This window comes from Desmodus rotundus, chromosome 4 (assembly GCF_022682495.2).
Source record: "Desmodus rotundus isolate HL8 chromosome 4, HLdesRot8A.1, whole genome shotgun sequence".
Taxonomy (NCBI): Eukaryota; Metazoa; Chordata; class Mammalia; order Chiroptera; family Phyllostomidae; genus Desmodus; species Desmodus rotundus.
The window spans coordinates 142,824,927-142,850,872 of record NC_071390.1 but is presented as its reverse complement, the minus strand read 5'-3'; the positions used below and the strand labels follow the sequence as shown (position 1 = coordinate 142,850,872).

The 25,946-nt window shown below is 37.8% G+C and overlaps 1 protein-coding gene and 1 long non-coding RNA gene across 3 annotated transcripts in view; both read left to right on the top strand.

The window, feature by feature from the left end:
- Window positions 1-25,946, top strand: part of PIP4K2A (phosphatidylinositol-5-phosphate 4-kinase type 2 alpha) — a 155,823-nt gene that overhangs the window by 15,421 nt on the left and 114,456 nt on the right. The gene's annotated exons all lie outside the window — the stretch shown is intronic.
- Window positions 1,025-13,898, top strand: LOC123478147 (uncharacterized). The gene is made up of 4 exons (XR_008426604.1): window positions 1,025-1,469; window positions 2,333-2,566; window positions 4,786-4,856; window positions 6,977-13,898. It is a non-coding gene; the product is annotated as an uncharacterized lncRNA (long non-coding RNA).

The following is a 25,946-nucleotide window of genomic DNA, read 5'->3' as shown; positions in this document are numbered from 1 at the left end:
ACATATGGATGATTCAGATGAAACTGTTCAGGAAGTGGGTATAAGCTCCTTCTTTCTCTCTGCTGTTTCAGGAACTACTATAAAGGACACGGAGACAAAACCAAGGGGGAGGGTGGAGGCGGGGGAGGGAAGGTGGGTTTGGCTGGGGTGGGGTGGAGGGGTGGGGAGAAAATGCAGACAACTGTAATTGAACAACAACAATAAAAAAAGAAAGAAAGAAACTGTTCAGGAAATGTAATGTGACATCCACTGGGGTCCATAGTTTTAAGAGTGTGTGTTTGCTTTTTAAAGGTTGAGTATTGTCACCCTTTTGTAGTTCTGTTGTTGGCTTGGAGCTTGATTCTGCCAGCTCTCCATCCTGCCCCGCGTTATCTGATATAAAAATGTCAGTCACCTGTGCTGACTTAACAAACATCCTGCAGCCAGGCAGGGCCAGGTAGAAGAGGTTGTAACCAGGTAAGGAAGGAGGTTGAAATTTCACCAGGTAACTGTGAATGCCTGGCTCCTTTCTATTTAGACAACTGGTATTCAGAAAGGAGAAAACAATGTAATTTTCACTTTCAGCAGAAGTGAATGAGTATATTGTGTATTTTTATAATATAATAAAATCCCCTATTTTAATATTGAACTCCTGAGAACATTGAAGAAACTTGAAAGAACAAAGGCAGGGCTCTCCTAGAAAGAAAGGAAAGGTCATGCTTATAAACCAACGCCCAGATAAGTGGTTATTTCCACCGAATGTGAGTGTGTCTCCTTGTGACCGGTAACTGCAGTTGCCAGTGTTCGGGAGGCCTGAATTACCGACTCTTCCAGATGGGTGCAGGCTTTAGAATCAGCCCCTGGATAGTACATTTCTTTTAAAATGAAACCTTAATTGATTTTTATTTTTTGAAGCTTGAATTAAGTAGAAAATTAGGGCCTTTTATAAAAGATGGTAATATGTATTTAACTTGGATGATTACCCAATAGAGAATTATTCCTACCCTATTATTATTTTAAAATATTACGTTTTTGACACAAAAAGCAGAAAAATTCTACTTGTTAATGAAATCTCTTTAATTCAGGTTTTATTAGTCACAGACTATTCTGAACTGAATAGGCTTGGGGAAGTGTGTTGAGTGAAAACATAGTATGACTTTTCAGCATTAATAAACTATATGTAATTTTTCATTAACTTCTAAATTAGAACTTTAAAAGTTATGAATATAAATCTTTATGCTCTCTTTCTGTTTTTAAGAAAGTACCTTGTTTCCTTATGGGAAAAATTTATGCAAGCATTCAAGAAAGCCCCAGAACAGAGTAGTAATTTGAATGGAATTAGTTGTTTTCCGCTTAACCACAACCAGAGTGGCCAAATACTGTTTCTGAACCTCCAAAGTGAGAAACTGTTTAAGAATTCATTTCAGTTTGGGTATTTATAAGAAGAAAAGACTGTTCTGATGGCATGTGGAATAGTCCTAAACACCGAGGTAAGCCATGATCATTTACTCACAATTGTTGGATACACAAACTGAAGAGAGATCCTTCTACCCTGTGTTGCCGTAAAAAGCAAAACCCAAACACAGATCTTTTATAATGATAAGCAAATTGGAAATAATATACCTATCCTTTAGTGCGATATTTGGGGGAAATAAAATTTGATGTATTTGCATATTGAGATACTTCGTAGCTAGGAAACATGTTAATGAAGTCAGTGTGCTCCATGGAGAAGTGACTGCTATGCTGCATGAGGGCGCAGCTCTGTGTTTTAAAAATAGTACATGTCTCTCTGAGGAAAGAAAGGATTATAGATGATTTTTCACTTTCTACTTATATCTTTTTATAATTTGGTTTTTTTAAATATTGAGCATGCAGTATTTACTTTTATAATCAGGAAAACAAGACGTGTTCTTAGGTATGGTAATGGGAAGAAATCTTTTTCATATTGAATTTGATGAGGCAGAAATATCTTGTAAATTTGTTTGTAAACTAGATATATTTGCTAGAAATAAGGGAGTATTTTTCTTTGGGTAGCCATTCAGACATTATTGATTGATTTTAAAACTTCATTGATTGTATTGGGAGCAATAATTAAGTAATAAATGATTCTAAAAGTTGTTACTTTTGTGAGCTTGCGAAAAAACAAAGATAAAGTAGAGTGATTACCACTGATTTACCTATAGGTATCCAAGCATATAGCCTCCATATATGAATTTTTATTTGAACATTTCATCTGTGTACTACATGTGGATGAATGTGTGTCATTATTTTAAAAAACTTGCTGAACACTATGCGGTAAGGCAATTTGGAAGTCTGGTCCTACATTCAATTTATTTTGCTGTTTGGTTTTAAGGAGGAAATCTTACCTTTTGAGACAGCATGGATGGACATGGAGATTATGTTACTGGTTAAGTGAAATAAGCCAGTCAGAGAAAGACGAACACCAGATGATCTCACTTATATGTGGAATCTAATGAAAAAAACAAACTGACAAACAAAATAGAAACAGAGGCATGGACACATGGAACAGACTGACAGCTGTCAGAGGAGGAGGTGGAGAGGAGGAGCTGCATGAAAGAAGGTGAAGGTGAAGAAAGAAGGTGGATTAGCCAAATAATATATATATATACACACACACACACACACACATATATATATATACACACACACACATAACCCATAGACACAGACAACAATGTGGTAATAGCTAAAGGGAAAGAGGGGTGTGGGAGCTGGGTGGAGGTGGGCAAAGGAGGGGAAAATGGGGATATTTATAATAGTGTCAACAATAAAAATAAGGAAAAAAAAATAAAATGTCTAAAAAAACAAATAGTTACTTCACAAAGATATATTGATCAAATGGCTAAAGTACATTATTGGCTAAATGTATGAACTAGCAATTCCCGTTTTCAAAACATCTACCAGCTAAACAAAACTTTTGATTAATATTTGTCTGGTAAATGTTTCTGTTCCTGATATCATTAAGTTCTCAGAAAATGTATTACACAGTTAGTTTGTGTTAATAGAGATGGGGGATGTTGACATAAAAAACTTGTTATATTCATTGAAAAATTTTAAATAGGTGATTTTTGCTAGATTCTCTGTAAATACAAAAGCATAATTGCTTTCGCCATAAAATGAGCTTCTTTCCAAAAAAGTTATTTTCTTGCACTTCTTAAAACTTCCTCTTTACCTTGAAGGGCCCGATTAAGTAAGCTTGTTTAAAGGAAAAAATGTGCCAGGTAACATTACTGGTAGTCACTTGTGATCGCAGAGTAGGTCAGGAAATTTAGAACAAATTGTATATATGTAAAAGAAAAATGTGTTAATCACCCTTAAGACTATTATTCTATGTATTTTGCCGTGAGATAACTAACACCGCTGTATGGTACAAAGTATTTTTGTGGTCACTTCCCACCTCATTAAATTAAAGGTTTTGGTTTTTGTACCACATAGATGACATTCTACTATAAATAAACTGAGCGCCTGACAGAGGGGCCATTTAGGGTGTGAGCCCAAATGAGGGTGGTGGCATTGACATGAGCTGCATTTCTTACCTGAGGTAAAAATAACTGAATAAATGTTCTGATAGTTTGCTCTTGCTCCAAGCAGATTGTCTTTCTTACTCCTCCCTCTTACACACCCCACTTAGGAGATTCTACAAATAGTGTGTGAATGAAGGAGTGACTCCAGATTTACACCTCTTTCATTTTTTAGATTCCGTCACAGAAATCATAAAATGTTAGAACCAGGTGGCACTTGTATATTTCCCCCCAACCTCTTCATTTTGTAGATGAGAAAACAGACACAGAGAAATGAAGAGACAGCACCCAAAGCTAGAGTCAGGGCTAGAATTCTGTTTTCCCCTTAGCACCAAGTTCCTTTTCTGTGTGTAGTTCATCTCTGCAAGTATGTAGATGCCTCGCAGTTCCCAGATGCAAGCTAGTGGAGATCTGTTGGTAAAGACCGACTTCCGAAAGACCAATTTCCTTCTCAGATCTCTCTGCTCTGTTCTTTTGCGTCCCGAGCATATGGCCTTGCAGAATCATCTTTATTTTTATTTTTCCTTCCTTTTAATCTAGACGCATACTTTGTCCGCATATTATTGAAATGTGAAGGATACTCATAGAGTCTCATTTCCTGAGACATAGCCTTCTAAGTGAATCAAGATGTGATGTAGAATCATTCTTGGATTCTTTTTAGTGATAAAGATGAAATCTTTATAATGTGTCTTCTCTTCAGTAGCCTTGGAGACTTTTAACAGAGAAAATATAGGTAAAAATAAAACAAAAGCAAAAATGATATAAATAACAACTTGTAAAGAAGGAGAGGAAAAAATATATTTAACTCTTTAACAGTCTAACATTTTAGTCACACTGACTAGTGTAGTTGAAGACACTATAATATTTGAACTTGAGACTTTGGTCTGAATTTCATAGCAGCCATGACAAAGCTATGACAGCTGTTCTTGTCTCCTGAGAGGACAAATACTAGTTTATTTTCACTCCTTGGTTCTGAGGGAAATTTGCTGTGATGAAGGGGATTAAACAACCAAATGAATGACCCCAGTAGATTAAAAGAAGATTAAAATGATTGGATATGCATAACTATTTATTATTGAGTTCTATAGAAGCCAATGGCAAGATGTGACATGGGAGTGGGGACTCTGAACGATATAGCCCAAGTGTATAGTCTTCTCCTAATCTGGCTTTATACCAGATGGAGCTTGAATAAATGATTGCTGCAAGAATTAGTTTTCCCAGTTGGGTTTGGTGAAAAATTGAGGTCATGATTATGTGCTTACAGGATGTGCTTTCTGCATTGTTGACTCTAAGAAGATTCATACGCTGTAGGGAGTGAAGACCATTTTTTAACAGGTAACACAAGAACCTGACTTGTGGGCTTATGCCATCTCTGTCTAGAAGGTCATAGGCAGGGCCTGGGTATTTCTCAGAAGCATTCCTCAATAATAGTTGAAGCCCCCCGATTCTGAGCTATTGAGCAGAAAATCAATGTTTAGGATAGGACATAGCAAGTGCCTGCCCTTATAACAGAAGAGTCTAAACACAGCTTCTACAATGCTTATTTATAAACATACCCTAGCCTATACTATTCCTCAAATAATCTGTTGTAGATTTCAGACTATTTTCTGTTGTCTAAGACACTAACGGGTTTGGGATGCGTGGTCGAGACTGGCAATGAAAAGAAATTTAGAGTCTCGATTCTTCATTCTGAGATCTTTAGCAGCTCTTCCTATTCAGTAAGTGTTAGGAATGTTATTAAGAAAGCTCATTTTTGAGAAGTTAGAGTTGTGCTGCTTTGAAGTGAGTTTTTGAAAGTCACTTAGCAAAGCCATGTGGGTCATGCTGCGCATTTGCTGAGAGCAGGGTTTTCCTTTCTGTCGGGTGCTCACAACTGAAAACCTGGGAAATGACATCCAAATGCAGCAATAATGGACAAGCCACCTCATCCTGTCGAACAGTTTTAAATATCAAAGTATATTTTGCACAAATGGTGGTGTAAAGACTTACGTTTTGTGATGGAAATTAAGGAGTAAAATTTTTAAAACTCAGTAGCCAGAAAGTTCTATAAGTACTTCTGCAGGGGAAAAACACAACATACACTTCCTTTATGATGATGTGTACACAAAGAAATACACTGGGATGGAAATTAGTAATCCTCTGAGGAGGGGAAAGAACAAGAGGAGGAGGATAAATCTGGAGCTTCATCATACACAGATGTGAATGAAAAAATGATGGTAGTGGAAATATACTCCAAGTTTTTGACCTGTAAGATCCTGGGAGACAGTGCAAGTCCTCAGAAGGTAAGATGGCAAGGGCAGAGCCTGACATAGGAGGTGGAGGGAAAGCGGAAGGTGAGAAGAGCTCTGGGCTGCGCTGCATCCAGCCACAGTCCCTAATGCTGCTGAAGTGTCGTGGCCAGTGTGCACAGTTGCTGTCATCTGGCATGGATTCAGCAGTGTTGCGTGAACCTCTGTCAGTCTTCATGCTTTACCTCAACTGGTCCCTTTCCTCATTTGTAAAAGTGGAGTGGGGGGGTACCACCACCTCTTCTGGCTCCCGCAAGGTGTTACTTGGGGACTATGTATTATAAGATGGGGTTTGCTTGAGGATAGGTCTGGACAAGGAGAAGGGGAGTGTAGAAATGTTGGCTCGAGCCAGACTGAAATTCTAGCCCTTCCATTTGCCTTGGACAGGTTACTTATCCTCTGAGTCTCAGTTTTTCTCATCTGTAAAATGGGGTTGGTATTTATTGCCATGCTGTTAACGAGGCCAACTGAGATGAGGAGTAGAGGAATGTCTGGCAGCATTAATGGTTGTAGTAAACACTAGTTTTTCTTTTCCCCTTCCTCTGTATTTGTGCTCTTTAAAGAAAAATTCTCTTGAAAGAGTAGATGCTTTCATTTTATGTCACTTTACATGGGGAGAAGTAAAAATCTTTCAAACTTTCATTTAAAATTTTCTAATTCATGGAAAACACATTAAGGTGGTAAATAATCTTAAAGAAATTGTTGGAGTTGAATGATTTCCAAAGACAGGGAACCCTAATGATTTTAATGTGACCTGATGCCATGTTGAAGACTTTTGAGAGGCAGTCAGCATGGTGTCCAAGAGTTCAGACATAGGAGCCAGACAACTGGGTTCAAACCCTGGCCCCACCACTTATTAGCTGTGTGATCTTGGGAAAGTAAGTTAACTAACCTCTCTGTGGTTCAATTTTTTTATTTGTACAATGGGATAATAGGACACCTGGCTCATAGGGTTGCCCTCCTCCCCCAATAGGATAGTTTTGAGGATTAAAACACCTAGGAGAGTAGCTGGCCTTGTTAACTGCTACTTACTATATTATTGTTATGATTCTACTATTGATGCAATGCTAATAAGGTAAAGATGAGTGCAAGTTTAAAGAAACAATTACAATAAAATATTTTCTTGAGGTCAGCAATTACAAGACTTTTTTTTCTTTCTTTCTGCAGGGCTCAAGTGTTTGAAAAGAGTAATAAGTAAATGCTGGCCTTATTCAGTGATGTACTTGGAGAAATCTCTTTTTTGACATGAAAGTGTTGCTAAAGAAAAGCTTGAGCAGTCAGTGAAGATACTGCAGAATGTTGTAGCAACGCCCTCCTTTGCAGTGGTTCTACTTTGCTAAGTTGCTCTAGTTTGGTTCCACGGTTTCCAATGCTATACCTTTTGCGTTGTTTACATTTCCAAACTGAGGTTAGGTATGCCTTTAGTGCTCTTCACAGAGAGATGCATGTATCTGTTTCCTCTAAGGGAGTAGTAACACGGCAGACCAAGTTGTTAAAATCTTTTAGATGTAGGGCCTTTGATAACTGAATGCTGAGGGGTCTGCCCAGAATGCAGTACAATAATGTGCAAGGGGGATTGCTCGGTGAGGCAGCCTGGAAGGTGTGGGGCTGAAGGCTGGGCCTGGCTTCAGCAGCCCCCTGAAAGTTTCCAGCAAGCCCAGCTTTGTGAAATCTCTGAGAAGAAAAGCCCACCAAGAAAGAAGAAAAAGAGGGATTAGTGTCTTTAAAGTTATAGAGAAATGTATCTAAGTGATTCCTTTCTTGAATTTAATTCTTGATTACAGTGTATTATTTTGAGATATGTGATAAATTATTACAAACCCAGGTCTTTTGCTCTTGGTTCTGGGTATGTGGGGGACTTAATGGGAATAGGAGTGCCTCAACTTTTGGGAGTAAAACATGTCATGTTTTCAGAGACTGTTTTTCCCACCATTTGCCATCACTACTCCTCAGGACATACTTGCTCATTCTATAAGGTGGTTCTTAACTTTGCGCTTGATATGTGAGAGAGTCTGTACAGGTTTATTAGATAGTATCCTTCATTTTAAGCCTATATAGAAACCAGTTCTCTACTGACACTATATTTTAATGATTTTGTGTTATCAGTTTCAAATGTTTTCATTCTAATTGCTTATATTAATGTATTCAGAAAATTTTCTTTTAAAAATTGTTTTCATTTTGGTGGACCCTTTACTCATCTCTAATAAAATGTAAACTATTCACTTTCAAATTTAAAATTTCTAAATGTTGCTGACTTGTTACTATCTTCCCCTTTATTCATAGATTAAAACAGAAAGAAGAGCTTGCTTTCTTCAATTATTCATTGGCTCCCCAACCTAGAATAATGGACATAAAGAAAACAGGGTTTTTTTTTTGACATCTACAGATAGTATTTTTCAGGTCTCTGAAAGGAACCCAGGGGTTCAGAGTCCTCTCCCTCAATTCATTTGTGAGGCTTAATTAAAATGTAATATGTGGGAACAATTGGGAAATTAGATTTCCTTCAGTAGATACGAACTACTACTATCTAGGAGTTCCAGTTGTCCAAGGATGCAGTTGGCTGCCTTTGGAAATAATGAGTTTCCTGTTCCTGGAGAATTATCTGAGTATGTGCTGGGTCAGCACGTTTCAGAGTTTTTTTCACAGTGGTAGATGAGATGGATAAACTTTCACAAGCAGTGCACACTGCCACGGGCAGAATTGGGTTGCTCAGCATTCCCGACATACCACCCCTTCCTCTCACTCAAGAATGTATATTGAAATGAGAGGGAAAGAGATACTAAGGCATTGAATCTACCCACATTCATGTATAAAAAGCAAGTTATTGGTAAAAAAAAAAACCCTATAAACTATAATTATTATTGGTATCAAGTGATCAGAACACAGTTGGTAAATGAGTATTGCCGCCCAGGTAACCAGTGTGTGTGACAGGTCTGACAGCTGCGGCCCCAAAGCCTTCCACTGCGCAGGGGTGCCTGTGCCCAGGTGGGTGACAGGGTTAGGCAGCTTTTAACTTTCTTAACCCTGAGTCTTTGATTCTGTGCCCTGACCAGAATTTCAAAGGGAAAATGTTCTTTGTAATGATTCCTCTTTCTTAGCTGAAATTTGTTACAGTTGATAATTATGGTTCAGAGAAGTAGAGACTTTGATTGTGTTGTCCTAGCTTATTCTGCCTATTTAGTGTTAAGTGCTTGACCTCGTACTGAATATGAAAACCCTTGGGTAAATTAGTTGAAGAGTATGCATAGGTACTTTGTTAATAAACTCCTCTTAAACATTATATGTGTATAATGTTATGCTGTGCAGTTGTACATTATAATTTTCATTCCAGAATTTTAAACACTCAAAGCAGAACCATTTAAAGAATGAAAATCCTATTGAAAATGTAAGGCTTAGAATTCTTGAAAAAATACACATGGCATATCTGCCATAGTTGACATTAAATGACAAGATTGTCACCAGTAATGAGGGGTTTTTTTTTCCCCCTTTGCATCTGTTTCACAAGCATGGAAATAATCCTCTCTAAGCCACTGCTTTGCTAGGCTGGACACTTGCTGAAATAGCCGACAATACAAAAAGTTAAGCAGCTGTGCATGGTTAGCTGAAGCGGGACAGCTGCGAGCCAGAGGGGCATAAGAATGCTATACGGATACAGCAGAGGACAACTTGAAATGATTTGGCAGGGCAGTGAAATGCAGGAAGCAGCAGTAATAGCCTGGGCATTTTCCCAGAAGCTTTCAAAGAACTCAAGGGTACTTTACAAATGGTCACTTTGCCGTATGGCTGAGACATCCTAACAGTTTGTAGCAGGTGACTCTGCTTACAGGAATGATGCTGAGACTGTAGACCAGGGATCCTTCTGAGAGCAGGGAGCTTGGGCTGACTTTGTATATTGGGAGGGAGCTTCTGGTTTTCTGGTAGACATAAATTATGTTTCATTCATATAGTTTTCTTTCGTTTTGAGTTAGGAAATCATCTTTAAGTAGAAAAGGAGAGTTAGCAGGTACAATTTCTATTATGAGTATGCCATATGTACACAAGGGTATAATGACACGAACAATTACAGTTGAGAGAATAATGGTAAACACTGGGTATAAACTTTGAGGAGGGGGGTCACAGGGAGAAGCTTTAAAAGATTTTTGACATTTTCCTTTGGCAACAAAACTAGAGGGGCTGGCTGCGAGAGAAAAAAAACAAGGGGTTGGGACCGAGGATACTTATTTTGACTGATAGTTCATACCACAGATATCAATGGTAGTTCTTCTAATTAAAAAAAAGACTCGGTCAGTAATACATTTGAGATTGCTCAAATTTACATGTAAATATTAAGCATTTATAGATACTTAAATAGGAAACCAATGAGGAAAATAAACTGAAAGATAATTTGTCACAGATTTCAAACTGCAGGATTGGGGAGCATACTAAACTGTGTACAGAAAAATGTAAGGTAATGCATTTGGAACAGCAACGAAAAAGAGTGTGTATGCAAAAAATAAGATATTGGGCTCCAAACTTCTTGTTAGTGTTTCAGAACAGGGTCATTCAGACTGTTACAAGTGGATGTTTGGTTGATGTGCTCCCTGTTGTAGCCAATGACAGCAAGGAGATGCTGAGCAGGTCCAGGACGGGTGTAAAGAAAAAACTTAAAGATCTTCCACTTTGAATCTGTGTGTGTGTGTGTGTGTGTGTGTGTTTTCATTCATTCACTGTTTGGCAGGAAAGCTATCAGGGAGCTGGGTAGGGCTAAGAGGGACAACTAAAAGAGGCACCAAACCAGGAGAATTAAAAAAGACTCTTGAGTCTTGAAAGATGAAGCTGTGATTAAAAAAAAAAAAATGGGAAGCGGTGTAAGGGGGGTAAATGGAAAAAAATAAAATTAAAAATTAAAACAAAACATAGGCTACACATTTCTTTATCAGATCCTGCAGAACTGAAAAAAAGGTGGTTGTGATGCTTGAGGAAGAAGATTTATGGTAAAATAACTTGTTACAATGTTCACAAAGCAGTTGCACCTTTGTCATTCGAATGACCTTTACACACACTGAGAGGAGAGGACACTTAATTATTCACATGTGACCGATGGGAAAACAGCTCAGAGGGAGTAAGTGACTTGGCTAAGTTGACACTGTAAGGGTGCGGTCAGGCTCAGACCCAGCTTTGACACAGGACGGGGCGCGCGCTTGTCCTACCTGTGTGTGTGTGTGTGGAAAATTCGGTGTCAGTATGCACTGAAGGTGACTTAAAATGTGACAGCAAACTATGGGGTTGGCCAAAAAGTCTGCTATGTTTTTTTCCATACGATGGCTGTAGTAGCTCTTAGTTTCTTTACCTTTGTCAGAAACAATTTGTTAGATTGTATTGTGACAGCTGTCATATAAGCGATCATTTAAAAAAACATCAAAATTGGTGAATTTTTGGCAGCCATTTAAATATTGAAGATGGAAGAAAATACACATTTATGCTTTTATTTTAAGAAAGGTAAAAACACAACTGAAACACAAAAAAATTGTGTAGTACATTAAGAATGTGCTGTGACTGATCGAACATGTCAAAAGTGGTTTGCGAAGTTTCTTGTACTATTGACATTTTAGGCAAATAGTTCTTTGCTGTGGGGCTGTCTTATGCATTGGAAGATATTTAGCTGCACCCCTGGCTTCTACCCACTAGAAGCTAATGGCAGAAGATAGCCAACATATCAAAATATCCAAACCAATAAAGTAATTGGTGAACATGAAAAATGTATCTTTTACTTTACAGAAAAAACAACGGACTTATAAGAAAAACATAAGAGACCAATAGAAGGTTTCTTCATTTTTATTTGTCTGTAAACAGAGTTTTTTGTTTTGTCCTTGTATTGGAGATGGCCTGTTAGGCAAAAGCAGAAGTATCCAAAAGATTAGTCTTGTGTGAAAAAGGGACTGCAGGTAACGTGGTAGATGATTGTACACTGTTTGTTTCCTGGGTCATCGGTAATGACAGAATGTTCAGACTCAGAGGATGCATATTTAAAGATTATCAGACCATCTGTGTCTCTTCAGATGCCTGCTGCGAAAACCAAGTGTTCCAAACAAGGGTTAATGTGGCCTGTCGACCCTAGCTGTCCCTCCTGATAGAGACTGTAGGAGCCAAATTCAAATGTGGAGGAATTCACAGATTAGACAGGTTTAATGCCAGGTCAGGTATTTTTAGTATTTTGGATGTTACTAGGGCACTGGAGTAGTATCTGTGCTTGTTCCTGCTGCCACCACCTCCACCAGTAGTGGTGTTTGTTCCTTTTGTATGTTAGCTGAACTGAGAAGTGTCTAGTTGTCTGTACTTATTTTAGGTTCGTAGATTCTGTTACTGTGATCACCAACAATTTTTTAAATCAAAAGTTAAATAAAATGTTACACTAGGAATAAATAACCCAAATAAGGCAATCTTCTAATTCTTAGATTGCTGGCATTTCCTAGTAAATAAAGGCAAAGGGAGTTTACTGAGGTTTGAAAGTTATTATTGTCTCCTGGCAATGGAAGTGAACAGGCCTTACAGTTTTTAAAACGTAACAAAACAGGCTAAACTAATAGCTGAAGTAATGAAAAAATCTGAATTAAGAGTAAAATTGACAAGTAGAGCAGTTTGAGGACAGTGAAAAATTGAGTAGTTAAACCTTATCTTACACAGGGAATATGTGTGATGTGTGTATAAGGTACGCAAAAGAGTATTTTCTTGTATGGATTTCAATTATATCTTTTGAATTAACGGTAGCACAGGAATTGGCAAATTGGCCTGTGAGCCAAATCTGGACCCACTGCCTATTTTTGTGTGGCTCTTAAGCTGAAATGGTTTTTGCATACATATCTAAGAGTGCTTAAAAAATTAAAGGAATATTTTATGACATGAAAATTATATGAATCCAAATTTCAATGTCCATAAATAAGTTTTATTGGGACACAGCTATACTCACTTGTGTGCATGATGCTTTTATGCTATAGTTAAGCATAGCTGTGTAGTTCAGAGACCATGTGACCCACAAAGTGTAGAATATTTACTGCATAAAGTATTTGCTGCTATAGCAAAATATTATTAATATCAGAAATTAGAGTATTTTTCTGTGATTTTTTAAAAAATAGTAAAATTTTAGCATATAAATGTGATTTTTTAAAAATCAAATTAAATGGCCAACATATTTTCAGTAAAGTGCACATCTTATTTTATAAGGACAATAGAAAATAGGGGCCAAACATAAAGTTTTATCTCTTGTATATCTATCTCAACAGCCAAGGGCTCACTCTTCTGGAAATTGGTTTCTTCTGGGTATGTGTCTCCAAATTGTCTGCAAACACGTTCACCAGTAATACCTCCCATTCTTTTATGCACATGCTCTTCTCCGCACGAAGTCAAGTCTGGAGCGTGGGCTGGCCCTCTGGCTCATTTTGGCCCTTAGAATGTGTGGATTGTGATGCTGTGTGACTTTCAGGTATAGGCCGTTAGAAGTTTTGCAACTTTATTTTCACCTTCTCCACAACCAGCCACCAAGCAAAAGAGGCTTGAGCTGGACTCCCAGATGATGAGAAGTGACAGGGTGAAGGGAGGCACAGCAGCTGGCGGTCAACACCGCCACCAGAAGTAAGAGTGGGGTCATATTGGATAGCTGAGCTGACACAGGAACACTGCAGGGCTAAGCCCCACTCAAATTCTTTTTCTTTTTTAGTTTTATTTTTCAATTACAGTTGACATCCAGTATTTAAAAAATATTAGTTTCATATGTACAGCATAGCAGCTAGACAATTAGTGAAATTCTTAACCCTCATAATTGGGAGCCAATAAAATGATGGTGGTTTTAAGCCACTAAGTTTTAGAGTACTTTGTTATGTAGTATTATCTAAAAAGGTTTGGGGATATATGTGACTTCTGGTTGTGAATCATGAAAGACAAAGAATACCTAATGGGATATGAAAGGACTGTAGCAGTATTTATACTACAGTTACCTGCTTGAGTTCCTGGGACGTACAGTTATTTTTATGATTATAAAGTATAATATATGCTTATTGGAGAAAAGTTAGAAAAGGATAGAAAAATTGAATGCACAGTATTTAAATAACTCATAATTCTGCCATCTAGAGAAGAATCACTGTTCTAGCCTTTTCTTTACATACAGTTTTCATTTTACAAAATTATAAATACATGTAGCTTTATGCTCTGCTTTATTTGTATATTATACTATGATTAACTAGATTTAAAAGACATAAATTTTAATGACCACTGAAGCCTGTTTAAGTGAGTTATAAAAAATTCACATAATTCAAAGGTTTTCATTTTCTCTTTCCAGGTTTGCTAGTTAGAGGATTTTTTAAGCAAAGCTTTTTAAAAAATCTTTAATGAGCTATAATTCACTTATCATGGAAATGTAGACTTTAAATACAATTTAAAGTGTAAAATTCAGTTTTGTTAGTATATTCACAGGATTCTAGAATGATTGTCACAGTCTAATTTTAGAACATTTTTGTCCCCTCTCAAAGGTACCAAACTTCATCTCCCTCCCAACCCCCAACCCCTAGCTCTAGGCAGCTACAAATCTATGCTCTGTATCTATAGATTTATATATCGTCTTTTGTGACTGGCTTCTTTCGTTTAGCATAATGTTTTCAAGTTTCATCTATGTTGCAGCAGATAGCAGTACTTAATTACTGTCTGTGGTTAAATATTCCATTGTGTACATAGGCCACATTTCACTTACCATTTATCAATTCATGGATATTTGGGTGGTTTTTCCATGGGCATAAAGTCTTATTTCCAGTTTTTTTGACTTTTGGAACAACAGGTCTGAAAAAGTCCTTGTATATTTACTATTTTGTTCTGGTGTTTTTATTCCTGCAGGATAATACATCACCTAAGATGGAATGGCTTCCTTCAAAATCTAAGTTGCTAAGATTTGTCCTGCACTGGAATTTGAACACTATGTCAGCCGGTTAGGGAAAAAGATTATGAATGCACTGTCCAGGAGCTTTTTGTAAAAGAGAAAATTCATTTCAGAGAGCTGGGTTGACCTCACGATCTGTTGCTCTTTAAACAGTTTTCTTTACCTTCTTTAGGCCAGGAGAATAGACTGCTTTCCAGAGAACAACAGAGTGAAAAAGTGCAGAAAGATTTGGCAATAATCAATAAGGAAAGTGTGCCAGCGTGCCTTGTCCTTGCACGTGCATTTTTTGTTTGTGGATTTTGTTTTTGTTTGTTGCCATTCGCTGCTAAAACAGAATTTAGGGACCATGTAAGACACACGCACACACAGATTTAGTATGCTGGTGTATAAACTGACAGGATTGCTCTGGGGAACGTGCAGCCTACGCTGGCTCTTTGCTGACATCGGTAACTGCTCTTTCATTGCTTCTGTGTTGTTGGAGCTGGGATTGGGCCGGCTAAAACCCATGCACTTAGGGTATTTCAGGCACTTGTAACAAAATAAAGATATTTTTAAAATAAAAGTGGAGCAAAGTACATAAATGTGTCAAAGTAACACTCTATACCTTAAACTTATACAATGTTGCATGTTAACTTTATTTCAAAATAAAAAAAATAAAGCTGAATGTAATTTTTGTATCATTTATTCTTATTGGTTTAGAAGGAGTAAAAAAGTTAAAGGAGCTTTAACTGATGTCCTGGCCTCATAAAATCTGTATTGACATAATTAATGGTTTTCATTTAGAAGAACCACAATAGCAGATGAGCGTATTAGTATTTTAAGTCTTTTAAGAGCTCTTAGGGGCCTATCATATTGACCCTTCATTGGAACGTACTGGACTTCCTTTTAATAAACCTCCAAATTGTTGCTGTTATTTAGAAATTCAGCTGGAGGGCCACTGCAGTGCCATAGTGACTGAGATTCCAACTTATATTTTAGCTTCATTAAAAATGTTTTTTTCTGATGGTTTTAGGATCTGTCATTGCCTGGTAAACTAAGCAAATCATTTGTAGGGAACTGACAACTACATGCACTTTTAGTGGCATTTTTTCCTTTTAACTTTTTATTAATTGAAATTTTAAGAAATTTCAAAAGTCAAGAGAACGGCGTACTGGACGCCCATGAACCTATGGCTCATCGTCGCCGTTCATATCCTCTCAGAGCCAGTTCAGTTGCATGGCAGCCACGAGGGCTGTGGGGGACTGGAACTGTGGCCAATCCAAACTGAGATGTGCCCCCAGTGTAAGCATTACCTCACAGCCTTTTTGGGCATTCTGCTCTTGCCCCTGGTGCTCCTCTGGGAATTCTTCCTGACCCTTATATCTAAACAAACCTTCCCCCAACCCTGTTCTCTGTAGGTCCCTTGTTTGTCTCTTTTATAACACTTTTACAACTTGTAGTTATTTCCTCATTTGACTTGCCTGGTAACTTTGGGTCTAACTCCCTATAATAACGTAACCTAGGGAGCATGGACTCCCTGGTGACTCTCTCGACTCCCCAGGGCTCCGTGTGAATGAACACACCACAGCAGGAATACTCAACCCAAGCAGACCCAGTACCACCTCTTTCCAATTCATATGAGGGGGGACCCCCCAAAATGGAATTATCTTCTGGAGGGTAGACCCCTTTTAGTACAGGCTTCTCCTACTACGTGAGTGTTCTAGGAACCCATCTGTATGAGTGTACTAGCTGGCATTGTGAGAGGCTGTGTTGAGCTTCACTGAATTTTTGGGGGGGACTGAGTACATTTGTCCATTTCATGATAGGTGATTTACAAGCACACCTGCCCACACTACACTGAGTGTTGAGCAGTTTTTGCCCCAAAACTGCATGACCCCCATGCCCCACCCTCCCTATGCACCCAGGCTCGTCCTCAGTGACTTCTTTTTCCCCTCTGGTTGAAAAATGTCCTCAAAGGGAAACGTTTAGTTGATGCGGAAGAGGTGAAACAAAAATGGCAGCAGCACTAAAAGGCATCAAAATTGACAAGTTCAAAACTGTTTAGAGCAGTGGAAAAAGCGTCTCAATAGGTGTATTGCATCAAATGTAAAGTACTTTGAAGGTGACTGAAGTTTAACATGTAAGAATAAACAGTTTTTTAATGAATTCTGTTTGGGGGGACCTCCCTCGTATATTGTCACGTCCTTTACTATTTTGATATGAAACTCATAGAATACAGAAATTATCTACACACACATTTTTTAAAAAGATTTCATTTATTTTTAGAGAGGGGGAAGGGAGGGAGAAAGAAAGGGAAACATCAGTGTGTGGTTGCTTCTCATGTGCCTCCTATTGGGGACCTGGTCGCAACCCAGGCATGTGCCCTGACTGGGAATTGAACCAGTGACTCTGCTTTGCAGTCCAGCACTCAATCCACTGAGCCACACCAGCCAGGGCTACACACATTTAAAAAATAAAAATAATGCCCTAACTATAATATCAAAGAGAAATGTAAGGAATTTGCAATAAAAATAATGTGCTTTTTTTTCTGTTTCTGATGTTGGCAGTATGACATATCAGAGTAACCCTCTGCCAGATATAACCCTACACTCTAGTTGATGTCTCTAACACACACGCGTGCGCGCCTGTGGCAGTGACGCTCCTGAGCTGCGTGGCCTCTCAGTCACTTCAGGTTTACCATCCAGAGTTACCCGATAGGCTCATGCTGCCAAAATTCGTTACACGATACCGCAACCCCCGTCCTCCCCCTCCCTCTTACTGCAGCCTTTCCCCCACAGTATGCAGAACCACTGACATCCTCTGTGTTTTTGGAATGGTCTGCTCACACTGAGAAGCTGCATGAGGGCAAGGGGTTTTTTGTTCACCACCGTGCCTTCCGCACCTACATCAGTGCCTGGAATGTAGACGGTGCTCAGTAAATTTTCACTGAACAAATGAATTTTGTACTTCTTGTCCTCTCCCCTGTGATTCTTTAGCAAGAAAAGCCTGTGAGTAACTGGGTTTTGGGAAACTCAGAAAACAAAAAGTCTCCCTCATCAGCCCATCATTGGAGGCAACCATTCCCTTTGGTTGGTCTCTCCTTGCATTCCAACAGTTGGGAACTCTCCTTTAAAGTGAAATGATGTGAGGCGAAGAGACTCACCGCCTGTAACTTTTTCTGTCACATTCAGACTTTTAGAATACCCCTCTTGATCTAGCCACATACACATCAAATGCCATTTTGTTCAGGTAGTGAGGCAAAAGGCTGAGAGGCAATCAGTTTTGAAGGCTGAACAATACATTCTGATCCAGGACTGACTGGTCCTCAACATCTTGGAACGGTCACTTTGCCAGCAGTGGCAAGGCTTCATTAGCGGAAAGTTCTGTTTGTGCTCGTTTCTAATATGTTTTGATTAATTTAGATGAAGTCCTAACTTTATTTGCTGTTTAATGCAACTTGGTAAAGGGTTCTATCAAGTAGAAGAAACTTTTGGAAAATGAAGCACATGTCTGGACCATAGTCTTTGAACCTGTGCTGTCAGTGGAATAATATATTTTTTAAAATGCTCTGCGTTGAACCTTAGGAGGAGACCGAAAGAGGAGAGGCGTGAGGAAGAGAAGGAGCTGAACTGCATGCAGACTGCTGCGTTAGAGCAGGGAGCGGAGTGGTGGCCCTGCAGTAGGGACAGTTTGCTCATTTGCCTATGAATGGTGCTTGGGAATTACCTGTCAACATCCACAAAGTATTTAAATAATAGATCCTGTACAATAATTTACGTTATATTTTACCAAAATGTAAGTCAGTACCCTTCTTCCGAGTTGGGAAATGTCAAAAAAATAGCATTCAAGGATGATGACTAAGGGATTAGTAAGGCTTTAACATTTCCTGGCCTTGTTCGTCTTCTCTTCACTGCGTGGAGTGGATATGACAGCCCATTCGCAGAACTGTAGCTCTCATGTCATAAGGAATGTGACACAGTGATCAGTTAAGGGAACCATCTGTTAAGAGACTCTTCCTAATTTATAGTGACTTGTTTATTGACCTTATTTCCTGGGTTTTTTCTATGAATTAAAGCAAAGGTGTCTTTGTAATGGTGGCTATGAAAGGAGAATTTCATTTGCTTGTTGCTTTCTCCACTCTTGTATTAATACAAATGTTGTCAATAATCAGTGTACTAGTCAATGTTATATGAATAATAAAAGTGTAAATTATAAGAATGAAGGACCAGAATGATGTCACATACAGTGATGACCATTCTGACCTATGTTCTCTTAAAGCAATTAAATAAATTCTCTTTGATTAATGGTTACCTTGACTATGTTTTAACTGCCCAAGTAAACTATAGGTGGAAATTTCTTAATAAAACAAAACTGGTTAGGAGTCTAAATAAAAATTTTTAATGCTATAAGGAATCTATAATTATAAAATTCATTTGCAGAAAATATTTCCATCCATTGTCAGCTGGGGCGAAGGGTAGTGAACTATATCTAGCTTAGTGCGTGCACAATAAAAGTTTGTTAAATGCATAACTGGATGTTGAAGGAAGAAAAGTTGAGTAGCAAAAGCAGCAAGCCTCCCCTTTGCTCCCAAGTCTCTTCCTCTCTCCGATCACTGAAGCATGATTCTTAGTAGAGGTGTCTGATAAGCATGGAAACCAGGCCTTTAAAGGAAGGCTCACCAGAAGAAAGTGACGTACAGCAAAAAGGGGTTATTAGTGGAGCATAGTGTAGATACAGATGTCAAGGTAGTTAATGTTTTATAAGTGCATGCCATGTGCAGGGCAGTGTCTACTAGTTGCTCTGAATCCAAGATGTTAAGGAAAGTGAAAGCCTGTTCCCCTGCGGTTGAATGTTTCGTTATCAGCCTGCATGAGATAGATTTGACACCATATTAGAAACAGGAAGAAGCAGAAGAAAAACAAAGGCTCTGTATAGAACTAAGAGGGTGGAGTCAACACGTCTTGCTTGCATAGCACATTTCTGCATGAAATAAGTTGGTCTTTCAGTTGGTGGAATGACTTTTGATTTGGCTGTAATATTCCTCTGGGGTGGTTCTGTGAATTCAGTAAAACAAAGCTAAAGAAAAACCTATTCTTTTGGAGGGAATATATAATTAACCCGTAGGAATTAGTGCCATCCAGTATATTACTCACGAAAAAAGATTAAATACTGATATGAATAAAAATAGTATCTATTATTGTTCTCCCTGGGATAAAATTATAAGGACTGTCAGTCATCCTGCTTAAGGGTGTAGTTTATTTTTGGCTGGTTTGGGAACAGTGCTTTCTGTCTTCCTATTGCATAATAGTCCACAGTTAGATGAGTAGTGTGAATTTTCTTTTAGAAGGGTCTGGTATGAGGTGTTACAGGAACGGAAGAAGCAGTTACTTACAGTTGTTTTGCAACTGTTGTGTTTGTCATATGTTTAAATGCTGTTAAAATGATTTGTACACCTTTTAAAATTTCTTTCTGGATATTGTATGCTAGATTGATGCCCCTTAATATGCCCCTGACTTGAAACTACACCCCTGGACCAGAACTGAGATACCTGGTTTTAGTTCTTAGGTCTGTCTGTGACTGTTGTGGTCATTTTAATAAATTAATTAATATACATTGATTGCATTTTCCTGCATTAAGTTCTGGAAAAACAAAGAGGAATAAACCCCAGGCCCTGCCCTTAATAAATTAGTTTAGTTGGAGTATCATCCATAAAAGCATAATGATGATGTGTGTGTGACACAGGGAAGGAACCCAAACCATCCTTGGCAGGGAGCAGTGGGGAAGACTTCCTGGAGGAGGTGATAGTTGAACTCCCATGAAGTTGCTACCCTGGGAGATCTGGGGCTTTGTGGGGCATTCAGACCAGAGGCAATGGCTCGGCAGTTCAGCAGCACCCAGGTGTGTTCAGAGGGGTTATTGGTCTAGGAGGTGGCCTTGGACAGGGAGGCAGGAGATGAGGCTGCAGGAGGGGATTCTGGATCAGTTCTTGCCCTTGAAAATGACACTGTGTTACATTAGAAGGCTTCTAAGGAGCTCACTAATTTTCTTGAAAAAGTTCACATTGCTACTGCAGGGAAGGAAAAACTTAACTTTGCCCATCACCCATCTTAGGTTCATTGGCTGAGGTCCTGTAAATTACACTGACAGGAAACAGATTAATGAGAGTAAAACAAGCACAAGTTTATTACCACGTACATGGCCCAGACACCTGTGATGAGTAACTCAAGGGAATGTTTGGAATTTGGTGGCTATATTCCTGATTTATTGGGGGAAGGGAGGGAGAGAGGGGACTTCTGGAAAAGCAAATGACGTTGGAAAGATAAATAATGCCCGTAGACTAGCTGGGAGGTAAGGAGTCTCTCTGGATGTGGTACTGACCTCTCCTCTCCAAGAAGAGTAGGTCAGAGCCCGTCCCAGTGACAGGGTTTATGACATTTGAGTTCTTCTGAGAAGTTCTCTTCTTAGGCAAATACCGGGTTTCAGGATCTCAAATGCCTTCAGCTCAGAATAATTCTCTTGTCAAAGTGGCATGTTTTGGGGTATCATATCCTGATCCCCTATCCTGCTTCTTAGTTAACAATATAACCTGCAAGCACACTTTTGTACGGCTTGAGAGCTGGAATTTACGGTTTGGAGTTGGGTAACATGTTGAAGAAGGCTCCCCTAAACTAAGGTTGACATGACTCATCATGTTGAGTTCCCAGCCTCTTCCTGATGTTTCTCTATCTCGTCATCTGTATGTTGTGTAGGTCTCTGTGTCTCTCTGCCCCTTCTGAGTCTGTCCTGGAATTCTTCTCTGCATCCATCTCCTCTGGACTTAGGTGTTCATTTCTGTTTTTTCTGGCTCTTCCCAGTTCCCACCCCTTTTTGTGTGTAGATGTCCCAAACATTTGGCTGGATTTATCCCTATACATATTCTCAGGTGTACCTTGGACAGACATGCTTTGTATTTTCAAATATTATTGTTAGTAGACAACAAATATTATTAGTTTGAAAATACAAATACATTTGAAAATGTAACTGATGTGAGCATATTGTAAGGTTACAGCACTGTGGATGAGGAGTATTTTGATCTATTCCAGAGTCTGTCCTCTGGAACAGATTAATCAGGTAGAGCTCTGGGTGTGAGCTGCCTTCCTGCCGGCTTACCAGGTCTGACTGCCCCGTCCGCAGCTCTACGCCCTCGACACCACAAGGAGATGAGTTACGTAGCCAGTTTTCCTTCCTTCTTCCTCTTTCTTTCATAATTTAATTCCCACTTCAGACAAGGTTGTTTTTTAAAAAATGTATATACACATCCATTCTGACCTCTTATTTGATCTTCAGCCTCCTGTTTTCCTCTTTTTCTTTTTGTATACCAAAAAAATTCCTTCCTGATTTTAGTAGGAAAACATATGGTCAGCACTTGGAGCACTTACCTATCAAAGAATTTCAGAACCATAAATTTTGAAATAAAGCGAGACTTAAGTACAGTGCCCTCAGTCTCCAGAGCTCCCAAAAGCTCCATAGGAATGTTCAAATTGTCAGTTACACATGCTTTTCCTAAACAAATTTACACCAGTAATTTTCTATATAAGAGTGTTGTTATCAACTAGCAACAAAAGAATGGGTATTGAAATGAGTGTTTTATGAAAAATGAAACATAAAATATAATAGAGTTAACAAAAACCAGACACGAGGATACATCCCCAGAGTTTGCTAATAAATTATCTCATTTGTTTTTTACAAAACAGCCGAAACTGTGTTTTGCTTCAAGCACCAGGCTCCAAAGAAGTAAATATTTTTCTATATAATTTCCAGTAGTGTTTTCTTAAATGACTAATATTCATGATAGAATGGATAGTTCAAAGGGAACTTTCTGGTACTTTCTGCATCAAACACATGCAATGATACTTCATTTACATAGGGGTTATACAGAATTTTTTGGACTAGTTTAGAAAACCAACTTCTATTTATAACATTCAATTTTGGAGAAAATGCATTTTGAGTTGAGAGCTGCCTAACTTGTAAGAAGCCAACAAAGGGCTTTTTACTTTGTACCACATTAAAATGTAACCCAGAAGCATCTAGTTCATTCAGCATCTAAGAGAAGAAAAGCTTTTTGATAATCAGAAAAGAAAAACCTTAGTTTTGCTTTGAAATCAACCCATTGTTTTATAGTGATAGTCGATGATAAAAACGCCTGAGGAACTTTTAGAAAATCTTTTAATTTAAGAGATTTTTTAAGACCAATTAAAAACATTACTTATAAGTTCACTGAAAATTTCAAAATTTTCCATGGCTAAGAGTTATAACAATAATGAAAGCATGACCTACTTCTAAAATATTTTGGAGGGGTTTAAAAACTGCTGTTCAGTTTTTTTTTCTAATGTTCTTTTTACAGGTATTAGTCTCTAAAGAAAGCTGTCTAAAAGACACATTTTCTAGTCAAGACATATGAGTAAAGGATTCACTTTCCAAGGGAATTTCAATTTTATAACCTCTCCTATTAAAAATCTAGTGTGAAAAATATGTCCATGGAAAGTAACATGAGAAATATTTCATTTTTTAGGTGTTAACTGTTTTTATACCTGTTTGTTTTATAAATGATCCTTTGTTTATTGAAGAATGATTAAAACCACATAGATGTAACTTTCTCACTCTAAACTTTGGGATGAAAGCCAACACATTCAAAGCCAAGGAGTTTATAGTGGGATCTTAAGGTATTTGCTGCCATAAATATAATCCGGTGTTCTGTGAAATGATCACACAATATTTCAAGAGTAGTAGACTCTATTCGAATATACATGTCAAAATTTGCTGGTTACTTTCTCTTCCCTATATGAGAAATTAATTTAAGGCTATTTAATGGGATGTAATTGAATACTAGTTATTTTAATTTCCTTGCTACTTGACCAAGATCTTGCTCTTTTAAACATCATGTGAAGTCACTGGTACCCATTCTTACATGGTTAAAATAAGGTATTTTACAGGTTGTGGAAAATATTATTCTGCATCTGATGAAGGATTTCTGTCCCAGTCAACACACTATTATTTTTACAGGGTTATAATCTATGGGTTAAAACATGAGTATTTTTTATTTCTATTTTATTTGGTATACTTATTAGTATTGTCAATGTATTTTACTCAAAAATAGTTTTACTAAAACAGGTACTCAGCCAATTATTAACTTTCTTGCAGAGATACAAATGTTGGTTATTCTGTTGCTGTGCTGGCATATTATCATTATGAAATTGTTAAAAACTTTTTACAAACATAATGAAAAAAATGTGTACATGGGAGCAAAGAGGGGAGGCTTATGAAATGTTAGTGACTGCTTTTCTGTTTTCAGATGGGGCCTGTAGAAAAGTAGGTGTCCGGAAACAGTGCAGTGAGTGCTGGGCCTGGGAGAAGAACCGCAGTGGGGCTGGTGCAGGGTGAAGCAAGTGTTTGATGATAAGCCATCTGCTAGATTTTGACAGAGTGGCTCTGTTCACCTTGGGGTTTGCAGTCGACTTCTGAGTGGAATTTTAGAGTTGCTTCTTGGTTGTCCCTAAGTATTTGATTCTATCTTTTTGGATTGATAAATTTCCCAAACAGACTTCCTAAATTCATGCCTTTCTGCTGCATAAAAAGCTGTCCTTTAGTAAACTTGGGAAAGAGGTGTTGAAAGGTTTCTCTTGAGACTTTTGTACATACCGAGCTTTTCTCCTCCCCACTATAGTTTATGTGGCCAACCTAAAAGCTGTGGTTGCTAACTGATATGTTATTGGATATATTTTATTTTACTTTTTTAATTTTTAAAAGATTTTATTCATTTTTTTTTAGAGTGGGGAAGGGAGGGAGAAAGAGAGGGAGAGAAACATCAATGTGTGGTTGCCTCTCGCATGCCCCCTACTGGGAACCGGTCCGAAACCCAGGCATGTGCCCTAGACTGGGAGTCAAAATGGACCTTTTGGTTCACAGGCTGGCACTCAATCCACTGAGCCACACCAGCCAGGGCTATTGGATATATTTTAAAGCTATTACACCTCTTAAAAAATTTTAGATATTCTTTTTGAACTCCATGGTGGAAAAATTTGTAAAATATATTCTTTTCTGTGTTTCCTTATTTAGTATTAAAGATTAGATAAGAGTGTTATTGGGCAACAAAGAGGGTAATAAAAGTAGCAAAATTCATATCACTGGAATTTGGAAGGCAGCTATGCTAACCACTATACCACCAACGCCGTGGCTCATATCACTGGAATTTGGAGAGAATGATGAAAATGTGTTCTATGGGTATTTAAGTTTTTCTTCAGGATATATGTGATAAGGCAACTTTAATATAGTCAAGTTTATTAGAAACCTATCTTAAATATTGTGGAGAATGTTATATATTTATAGTCTTCCTGGAAAGCCATCTGAAATACCTATCAAAATTAAAATATATATAGCCTTTGACCCCATGATCTCACTGCTGATAATCTATCCCTTAGATGTAAAAACACTGGTTAGTGAGGAGATGTGTGTGTGTGTGCGTGTATGCATGCATTTATTTGCATCATTGTGTCCTAATATGTGGTCTGTCCTAGTGTATCATTGTATATACCATTAAAACATTGGAAACGAAGTAAATGACCTTCAGTAGTAGGATAGACAAATTGTAGTACATTCATACTCTGAGATATTAAGTAACTATTTATTAAAAGTGAGACCATTTCACTAAACCACAAGGAAGGTTCAGAGAAGTATATGTAATATAATTATATATTTTAAAAATACAAAGTGTGTCTGAGTTGTTTTTGTTATTATACATATAAGCCAAACTGTCAACATTGGCTATGAGGTTTGGGAGTGGCAGGAAGATTAGGGAAAAAAATGTGAAGTGATTAAGACAGATATAGAGCCAATTGTTTATGTAAAAGTACATAAGTATATCTGTATACATACATATGTATATGTATGTCTCAATGAATGTATCAAATATGTGCATAAAGATATATACATAAAAATTCTCAAAATATTAATAATGGTTATTTTAGGTTTTAGTATTACAGATTTTTTTCCTAATTTTTCTCTATTTGAATTTTTCCCCAAGAACCCCACATCTACATAGTGTGAACAAGAATAAAACTTCATATAATGGGAAATAAAGAACAATTATGTCTAATATTTGATGTGTTTTTAGAATTCTGGTATAAAACTTGAACATTTAATGAGATGTGCTACTACATACAAGTACAGTTTTTAGTTTACAAATGACAGTATTTGTGGCTCTGGGATAGTAATTTGTAT